Source organism: Coenobita brevimanus, chromosome 57 (genome assembly GCF_032717465.1).
Source record: "Coenobita brevimanus isolate Jiangsu-jjx chromosome 57, ASM3271746v2, whole genome shotgun sequence".
Taxonomy (NCBI): domain Eukaryota; kingdom Metazoa; phylum Arthropoda; class Malacostraca; order Decapoda; family Coenobitidae; genus Coenobita; species Coenobita brevimanus.
The window spans coordinates 56,524,125-56,533,873 of record NC_137010.1 but is presented as its reverse complement, the minus strand read 5'-3'; the positions used below and the strand labels follow the sequence as shown (position 1 = coordinate 56,533,873).

At 39.9% G+C, this 9,749-nt stretch overlaps 1 pseudogene; it reads right to left on the bottom strand.

The window, feature by feature from the left end:
- Positions 1-8,995: 8,995 nt before the first annotated feature.
- Positions 8,996-9,114, bottom strand: LOC145402414 (5S ribosomal RNA; annotated as a pseudogene).
- Positions 9,115-9,749: the final 635 nt, after the last annotated feature.

The following is a 9,749-nucleotide window of genomic DNA, read 5'->3' as shown; positions in this document are numbered from 1 at the left end:
TGTTTGAATTCGTGATTGATAGGGTAATTTTCATGGTACTGTTTTATTTAATCCACCAATTATTGCAAGTGCCACAAAACTTTATTTTAAAAAATGTAAATTTCAATCATTTCTTCTCTATTTGATCTACCAGTTATTGTAAGTACCATAAAGTGAGTAGTATACACTATGTAATGTATGAATATGAGAAACTCCCGAATTTATACTCGTTCCTCCTGAAATTTTCGGTCAGAATCTCCTGAAATTACCTGCGAACCATCTGGCAACACTGGAGAAGGGTCAACAGTCAACATGGAGGATGGGAGGGTGTGCTAGTGTTGATAATAATTGATATGCGGTCTCATCCTAGCTCGTGTCCAGCTTGATGTGAGTATGACCTCTAATTAGACTAACAAGAGCAAACACTACCCGTGTATATTAACACTGTCTAGGATAAAGTAAGGCAAACCGTATCATGCGCAGCTGTAAGTTATATTTTGTTTCCCGTGATGTATCGACAGGAATTTTCGAAGTGTTCATAAAGGACCATCAGTTTGTACTATAAATTAGCCACCTTAGCCATTTCATTGGAGATAACATTGCCGGGAATTCCAAGGTTTTCCCAGTGGTGGATGCTGTACCTTCTAACCATTTCAGTCAGTGAATATGGGAATTACTTTTTACTGGTGTTAGTTGGCATTATGCCACATTGTATTGTATTCTCTTTGAAGTTTGGTCACAGGTGAGTATTTAATATTCTGTTATAATCAACTGTTACCCTATGAGATGCATAAGGACCCATGGCTACGGTAGTTAATCCCAGTGTACAAGGTAAATGACCTGTCAGAGCTGAGTAGCATTATATGAGTAGTAAACTATAACCATTTCTCTTATGTAAACCCTTAAGAGTTATGTCCTGGAGCCAGGCAGACATGGAGACATGTGCAGTATTTGGTCATGTGGTTACCACCTAATGTAGTACCAACAAAGGGCATCCTGGGTTGCAAGAAATAGTTTGACTTATCACTTATTGTGTACCTACCTGAAGGTAGTTCTACATTGTGAGAGTGGATGGTGGACACCAACATGAGTATTGACAACAGTGAAGCTTTTAAATATTACCCAAGTTGGTGTCCAGTTCTGGATCGCTAGAATGCCATTGCTCTTTGGTGTGAAGTAATTTGCCCTACATGTGTATCAGCCAGTCACATACTGAAATAGGATATTAAACAATTTGCATCACAATACCGGGTACTTCACTTTGTCATAGAACATGGTGTCAAACATTTCCTGAACCAGAACAGTGCCCATAGCAAACCTTCCCACATAATACTGTATTTTATTGGAAATTAATATTCTTTTTTTAACCATATTTCATAGAGTAAATTTTCAGTGTGAGATGTATCAGCAGACAAAACGAAATACCCAGACTTGATGGTTGTATGAAAGGACAAAATTAATTGTCCCACTCTTTTACCTAACCCAACTTGAAATCCAGCCTTACATTAACCCGCCGCGTGCCAGTGCCATTTTAAAACAGTCTGAAATAATTCTGCGGCCAGTGCCAGTGCCGTTTTAAAACGGTTTGAAATAAAAAAGTTCACTGTGACTGCATCTTTCAAGATTCGCGGGTAAAAATTGGCAGGCACGTATGATAACTGTTCCTCTACCATCCCCTAGGCAGGCCATACACTCACTCGCTCCCCCCCTCACGCTCGCTCTACCTCACTCTGCCTGTGTGCCTAACCCAGTGCTGTACATAGTGAAGGTATTTTGAAAATATTTTCACGTAAGTGTAAGTTGTAAATATTTTCTTGTAAGTGTAAGGACTATATAGTGAAGTCAAGTTGTAAATACCTTCTTGTAAGTGCCAGGATTGCACATAATGAAGTCAGGTTGTACCTATCTTCAAGTAAGTGTAAGATAATGCATTCACAGTGAGAAAGACAAGCAAACTGTGATAGACGTTGAAGTAATAAGTAATCAGGAAAGTGTACTGAACATTGCTATACCTTCCCAGCATAAATACTTGAGTATCTCACCTACGAGGTGAGCATGAGAGAGCAGCTGTACCTGTATACGAGTATGCAGGACTCAATAAAACTCAATTCCGAGCTTCAGTGAGCATTTTAATGGCGAAATTTGTTGTTTCCACATCAAAATTTATCATTTTAGCCAAAAAAAAAAGAAGAAAAGTCGAAAAATGGCTGGCACTGGGACGACCCATAGGGCTAAAAATAGCTGGCATGCGGCGGGTGAGATATAGATTATAGCCACCTAAAACACCATGTACTGCCATTGTAAGCTGTTTTAGGTACATACTGGTAGGTTATAAAACATAATGAAAAAGACACTCGGGGAAACTTCACGTAGTGTAATGGTAAAAAATAATCATACCAGGCTGCTCCCACATTTTTTCTCTGTAGTGCCACTATTTTGCATACATACGGTATCTATCTGTCTATCAATCTAGAGGTATACCCCGAACTACGACACCCCAAGATGCAAGACCCCGGCTTTGCCATGCGGATAGAAATACCATATTACCCCACTTAACGATTGCCAAACCACGGTTTAATGATGGGTTTAGAATTTTTTCTGATTTTGATGGTATTTTAGACTTAAATTCTGTGTTTAGGTTGATTTATGAACTGTTTTTAGACCATTATTAATGTGTTTTAGTCATAGATGGAGTGAACATTGTTTTTTTGGGGTACAGTTTACTAAGTCTGATTTTTTTCAGACATATTTGATGATTTCAGGTTTTATTTTTGGGTTTAGGTGAGTTATAAACTGCTTTTAGGCTTAGTTTACTGTAGCTTGTTTTAAAGCAATTTGGGAGTTTAGGTGAGCTAGAAACTTGTTTTTGGACTCATTTGGGTAGGTTTAGGACTTGGTTGGGGGGGAAACCCAAGGCTCAAAAATGCATCCCTATACTTTGCGTGATAAATCTACCCCGATATACTATACCCCACCCAACGATGGGTTTTAACTCAACCAATTGCATCCTTAAACCGGGGTATACCTGTATAGCCAGGTGCCTTAATCCTGTAAGGGATGGCTACAAACAAATCGCCTCCATGTTGCCCTGTCCTCTATTTCGCTGCTCTCCCCCCAGCTCACATATCACAAGCTTATATTCACTTCATATCTCAAAACATACTCTTTTTAATAATGTTTTTGCCTCTGAGGTATTGGTAAACAAAAATTTTAGGGTATTGAAAAAAAAAATGGAATAATTAAAGTGAAATACAGTAATGCTAATTGGAACGTGATGAGAGAGAGATTATTTTGTTTGCACACATATGCAGGCACATTTTTGTTGCCTTACCACACTTGGTCCGGTAATGTAGCTCTCAGGTTGGAATGGATTGTTGCTGTAGCAGTTTGAGTCTTGGAGGTAGAGACAAACCATGTTTTATAATTGACCAGTAAATGATTATATATATATATATATATATATATATATATAGTAACCCCTCCAATATCCGGATCAATAGAGCCATAGGCAGGTCCGGATAGTGGTCCTGTCCGGATATTGGGCCCCAGCTTATGGACTTGTACTTACGGACCCTAACTCTGAAAAACACCTATACAACTCCCTCTGGACATGCATTGCACCTATTTAAGACCCAAATCACACCAATAAGGGACATAAAAGACTGAAATAAATGCAAAAGAACCATAAAATGAGGTTTTAGAGGTGAGTTTATACAATATTAAACATTCTGGGTACTTACAAGTCCCTTGCTCTTGGACTGGTTTGAACCGCCAGTTTGCAGTCCACAGTTAATCCTCTGCACTCTAAATTCTAATTTCTTAACACTGCACAACACTGTAAATTCCTGTGTGTTCTAGTGGCAAGGTATTGAAGTTTATTCACTGTTTATTCACAAAAAACAAGCACCTGTGGCTTGCACTGTTATGAGTATCTGCTCTCCATCGGAGTTAAGCTGTGACTGTTGATGTTGGTGGGGTAACAGAGTTGCCAGATCACAACAGCCACATTACCAATCTCCTCAACTTTCATTGTCAAATATAACTTTTCATTACCAAATTTGTAAAGCTAGCATATATTCTTCACTAATTATATATACAAGTGGAAATACATGTAATCACTCTCCTTATAACTAACACCATGTTGATTATTTTCACACTACAGTATGTAGGGTAGCAGATTAATCAGAGAGAGCAAACAATCCACCATCTCCATCCTGTGTATCCTCATACATGTGAAAAATCCATTTGGTAATGCATTATTCTAATGCATTACCAAACGAATTTTTCATTATCAAATTGGCCCACACTTGGTAATGAAAAATACCAAATGGCAACCTGACAGGGGAGGGGGGAGGGGGAGGAAGGAAGGGGTGAAGGGACCATGGTGTAACAGCTGTTTGGCGCCAGGCGGGAATTTCAAATTATGGGAGGGAAAAAAAGTCAGATTTTTTTTGAATTTTTTGCGGTTTTTGGCCCATTTTGGGAATATTGGATCCCAGGAGGATTATGTCCGGTTAGTGGGGATGTTCGGATATTGGGCGTTCGGATATTAGAGGGATTACTGTATATAAGTTTCCTGTAAGCCAAGAAACCATTTACAATGCTGGGTGGTAACCATATAACCAAACCATATGTGCTCCCTACGTGTCAACAAGTGGGTTGGTGGAGGGTTAGTGCCCCTCCCTGTAAAACAAATAACTCAAAGTCAAATGGCCACCCCTTACGGGATCATGGCGTCTGGCAATAGGTAGATAGAATGATAGATGGGGATATTTTCACTTATAACGATAGCTACGATCGTGTGAAGAGCTTTTAGCAGCATTTAGTTTTTTCTTTTTATTTACAGTCTCCATTTTTCCCTATACGATTGCTATGATATGTGAAGTCTCAGCAGTTACCATCATGAAAACGTAGTATCATTTGCTTATTCCAAGTTGGCCTTTGAACTTAGTCACTCTGTGTAATTATCATTGATAGAGCTGTGGTATGGTGTTGGAGTAAGCAGTAAGTGAAGTGCAGTGAAGTGAAATAATTGCCTGTTTAGGTGAGTTGGAAACCCTGTATACTTAAATTGTGTGGTTGATTATTTCCAGAAATATATCTCCATTGAACCAGCGTCATAGTGTGTTCAGTCTATGATCACTTGTCCAATTTGTTTTCCTGCAACTCATCCCAATCATAAAACAAGGTTTGCATGTAAATGGTGATTTGCCTATCATACCAGAAGACTGGCCAGGTACGAGTGTAGTGGAAATAAAATTAGTTTTATCCACCACCTGAGACAAAGAAAATTGATGAAGGTACTTGAATTAATTATTGATCTTAATTAAATATGTGGTAGGGGTAAACACTTGGAAGTATGTTGAAATTCTGACCCAATATTTGTTAAATCAGTGAGCTCTGCTTGTGCTGTTTTGTTTTGTAAAACTGGTAAATTCCATTCATACGTGATGCCCTTTTAAATGTTTTGGATTTGATTTCTCAGTACCATGTTTCGATATCATAATGTAATTTAAATCATGTTGGCTATAATTTTTTGTGCAGTTTGGAATATTGGGATATTGTTTGATATATTCCTGTTTGTCATATCTGTATTATTAACTGGTAATGGTATTTGTAGCTGGCATGATGGTGGTGCACTGGAGTAAAATGCATTGTGGCCTACATGTTTGTTACATGTGATTCCCAAGGGTGGCCTTATTTTTTATTTTTATTTTTGTATTCATTTATTTTTAAATCCTGTCGGGCACAGGTTGGTCTTATGCCCTTCAGATATTCAGGACTAGTTGCATAGTCTCAGGCCTCTATGTTTCAAAGAAGGCATAATGGGATTGACAGTTACTGTTTCACCTCTGTACAATGCTGGTGTAGCATATTTCTCTTCAGCCTTGCCCAGCATATGATTTTCTGAAAATGTACAGTACCATTTTATTTTCCAATGTTATGGCACTGCATAATTTTTCAGTTTCAGGTTGGTTTATTTTTTATTATTATTATTATTTTAAGGTGATGGTAAAGCACCACATACCCCAATTGTCTATTGTTCTTAAGCCCAAGCAAAAGTGGGTACGGTAGTGCTAAGGTCAGGGAAAAATGTCTGAGTAATAACATTTCAGAATTAGAAAACTGTGGAGGGCATTGAAGATAAGGGAAAATATGAGGTTAATAACATTTTGAGCTAGGAAAATTGTAGAGGGCTTGACAGAGTAGGGAAAATGTGGGGTTTGTGAAAGATAAGAATAAGATAAATCATTACTACCTACAGATTGTCAGTCCTTTTTTGGTTTCAGGTTAAAAGCAAGGGATTGTACTGTTCGAACTACTTCACTTTCAACAAGCAGGCTCCATAATGATGTGCACAAAGCTCACCAGTGTCATCAAAATTGTTACCATCAGGAGCTCCCACATGTACAAGTCAATGCACGCCGCCTTGGAACGCATAGCACGTACCCAAAAGCCCTTCAGCCGTCAGAATGCAGGTACTGTACTGTAATCTTAACATGTCTGCCTAACTTTTTTAACTGTGCATTTTAGAGGGATGGAGAAGAAACTTGAAGGAGAAAGGGGACAAAAGATGGGAGGGAGGGAGGCAGGGAGAAAAGGAGGGTGAGAAGTGAATAACTTTGGGAGAAGAGAACTGAAGAAAAAAAAAAAAAAGAGGGGAAAGAAGAAGAATGGTAGTAAGCCACACATGCAGGTAATAAGTTACCGTGCAAAAATTGATGTAGGCAAGGACGATCTGCAGTATGGTGCAAGGGTAATATACTGTATATATGTTTTTTTTTTTTCAACTGTTTTAGCCATTTTTTTATTTATTATTCATTTGTTTTTCTTTTCTCTTCTGTTATTAAAAAAAAATAGTAGTTACTCCTTGGTTTCATTACAGCGTTTTAGTTTCTACATCTCTGACTGTCAAGAATAGCTGGCAGTTGCTAATATGATGGGCACAACAGTTAAAAAAATGGAAAAAAAAAGAAAAAAGAAAAAGGATAAATAAACTGAGAGAGAATTGCCATCATCATATCCAGCTCCACATGTAAAAGCACTTCATCTGTATTTCAGTGTTGTATGTCTCTTGAGCAGTATTGTGTATAGTAATAGCCTACTTTTGAGCTCTTATCTGCCGCATTTGACATGACTCTTGTACTCTAGCTAGGCATTGATAACTTAAATCAGTTGAGAGAATCCCTATGGTGCAAAAGGGTTAAATGCCATCTTTGTAATCCTTGCAGCATTTCAGAGATATATTCCAACCACCAGCAAACTATTATATCCAACCAAAAAAATCTCCACATAGTTAAAGGATTAAGTCAAAATGAGGCTGTGTCCCTGTGGTACACCAGATGTTGCAAAGTCTACGCCAGCAACAAAGAAGGAAAGTTAGCCCCCAGGGGACAAGCAGCTGGAATGGCTTCTGGAGTGGCATCACCATTAGACACAAGTGGCTGTTCATACTGCTAAAAATGCGGCATGATGTGGAGGAAGTATAGTACCATAGCCTGTCGGTCATGCCTTAATTCACAGCCACCAGTACCACTCTTCCAGGACTGCATCAAGACCAGGGAGCATAGGTTATTCAGTGAGTGATCCCTGGATGTCCCCCACTATCTGTTGCTTATATTTCCATCCATCCATCCAATCCTACTTTGCCCCATGAGGAGCGAAGGGGCCCAGGGCTAGGCAAGTTGGTCCTGACATTTCAAAGAGACAGTAGTATCTACCAGGAAGTGCCTGATCCTGTCCTCGTCCCCCTTGCTAATCCATCAGGTACTAGAAAAATTTGGCATGACTACCTAGATATCCTTATACCATTGTACACAGAGATTTGGTTAACAACAATAGACCTGAAGGATGCATCTTGGCATGTCTTAGTACACACCCAGGCTCCAGAAATACATGGAGTTCACAGTTGGGAGTGACAAATACCAGTTCACTGCAGTGCTGTTTGGCCTCAACATCAGTTATAGAATTTTCATGAAGCTGATAATATTTGTCTAGAACAGACTGCCAGTAAGGGGCAGATCTACTCATGTACCTTAATGACTGTCTTTCCATCCACAAAAAACTGCTGCAACTACTAAATTCAAGAAACTCTTTAGCGAGTGGGGTGCAGCGGCCTCCTTGTGAACCCCACAGATCTCTTCTCATTCACACCCAGAACACAGAGACACAGCATCCCTGCATCAGCTTGACTATGCAGGACAAAAGGTTTATAAGTGGACATGAGGCAGGATTGATGGGGTGAGGCTTAGGGTCATATTCTAAGTGGCTTTGAAGATTTCATGATGTCTCTCCCTTAGTGATTTGTTCGGCACATTACACTGAACATCCTCTTGTGTGGGTTTGCTTTAAAGTTGATAGTACAGGTACTGGTAGTAGTAGTTGTTGATCAGCAGTGGTCTGTCCATCAGAGCAGACCCATCAAGTGTAGGTAAACAGCCACAGCCACCCTTGCTTGGTCGTCCCATGCAGTGAACTGTTGTTACCTTGTAGTTGACAGCACCCCACAACAGGGAGGTGTGGGGAAAAGTAGGAAGGTTTAGTTTCAAGATGGACACTGCATTTGGGTCATTGCATGCCAAATCAACTATGTTTTTAAAAAATTTCCAGGTCATCCCCTCAAAAAAAAAAAAATAATGTACCTATGCCAAAGTTGTGTAAAAATCACAAAATATAGTTCTGCAGCATGTGTAGATTTTGAGATACAGCTGTTCAAAATTTACCCCAATTTTTGCATGTCTGGAAAAGTTGGCGTTGCAACCAACTTTGGGCATCTGTAACACCAATATTTATGAAGCTAGATAGCTAAGATTTCACACAAAGGGTATATATCAGCAACAGATCTCATGTTTATTGTTATCTTTGTATACATATTCCTGAAATATGCTAGATTCATTCATTCATTCATTGCCAGATGCCATGTATCCCAAACAGGGTGGCCAAGGGCTTAGAGTTGTTTTACAGGGAGGGGCACTAATCCTCCACCAACCCCACTTGACACGTAGGGAGAACGTTATGCCAACAGCATCTGGTGTTCCCAGGTGGTCACCCATCCAAGTACTAACCAGACCCAACGTTGCTTAACTTCGCTGATCGGACGGGAAGCGGTGTACTCAACGTGGTATGCTAGATGATTTGGAAAAATGTATAAAAAATAGGAGTCATCATCATCCAATCCTACATTGCCCCATGATGAGCGTAGAAGCCCGGGGCTAGGCAAGTTAGTCCTGACATTTAAGATGAGAGTGACCAGCCTCACTCATCCCTGAGTGGCATTACGTGAGCAGTAAGCCCCAACCACCCCTTGGATATAAACCTTCACTGGCTCAATCCAATTGGAGCACCATAATTACCCACTAAACCACCAGGAGCCATAATTTGGTTATATGATTACCACCCAGCATAGTAAATGGTTTCCTGGCGTACAGGAAACCATTTGGCTTGTCACTCAGTGTTGAGTCACCCACAGGCAGAAGGAACAGGAAAGAATGAAAGACAGAAGAGGGAGTGTAAAGTCACCTGTAGGCAGAAGGACGAGGAAAGAAAGACAGAAGAGGATGGAAAGAAAGGAGGATGGAGGAGAGGAAAGGGCAGACACCCGAGAACAGCACTACATCGAGTGAGTGGATGGTGTGTGCACCCACCTAAAATGAAACATTGAGGTGGGGGCACTCACCATCCACTCACTCGATGTAGCGCTGCTCTTGGGTGTCTGCCCTTTCCTCTCCTCCATTCTTCATTCCATCCATCTTCTTCTGTCATTCTTTCCT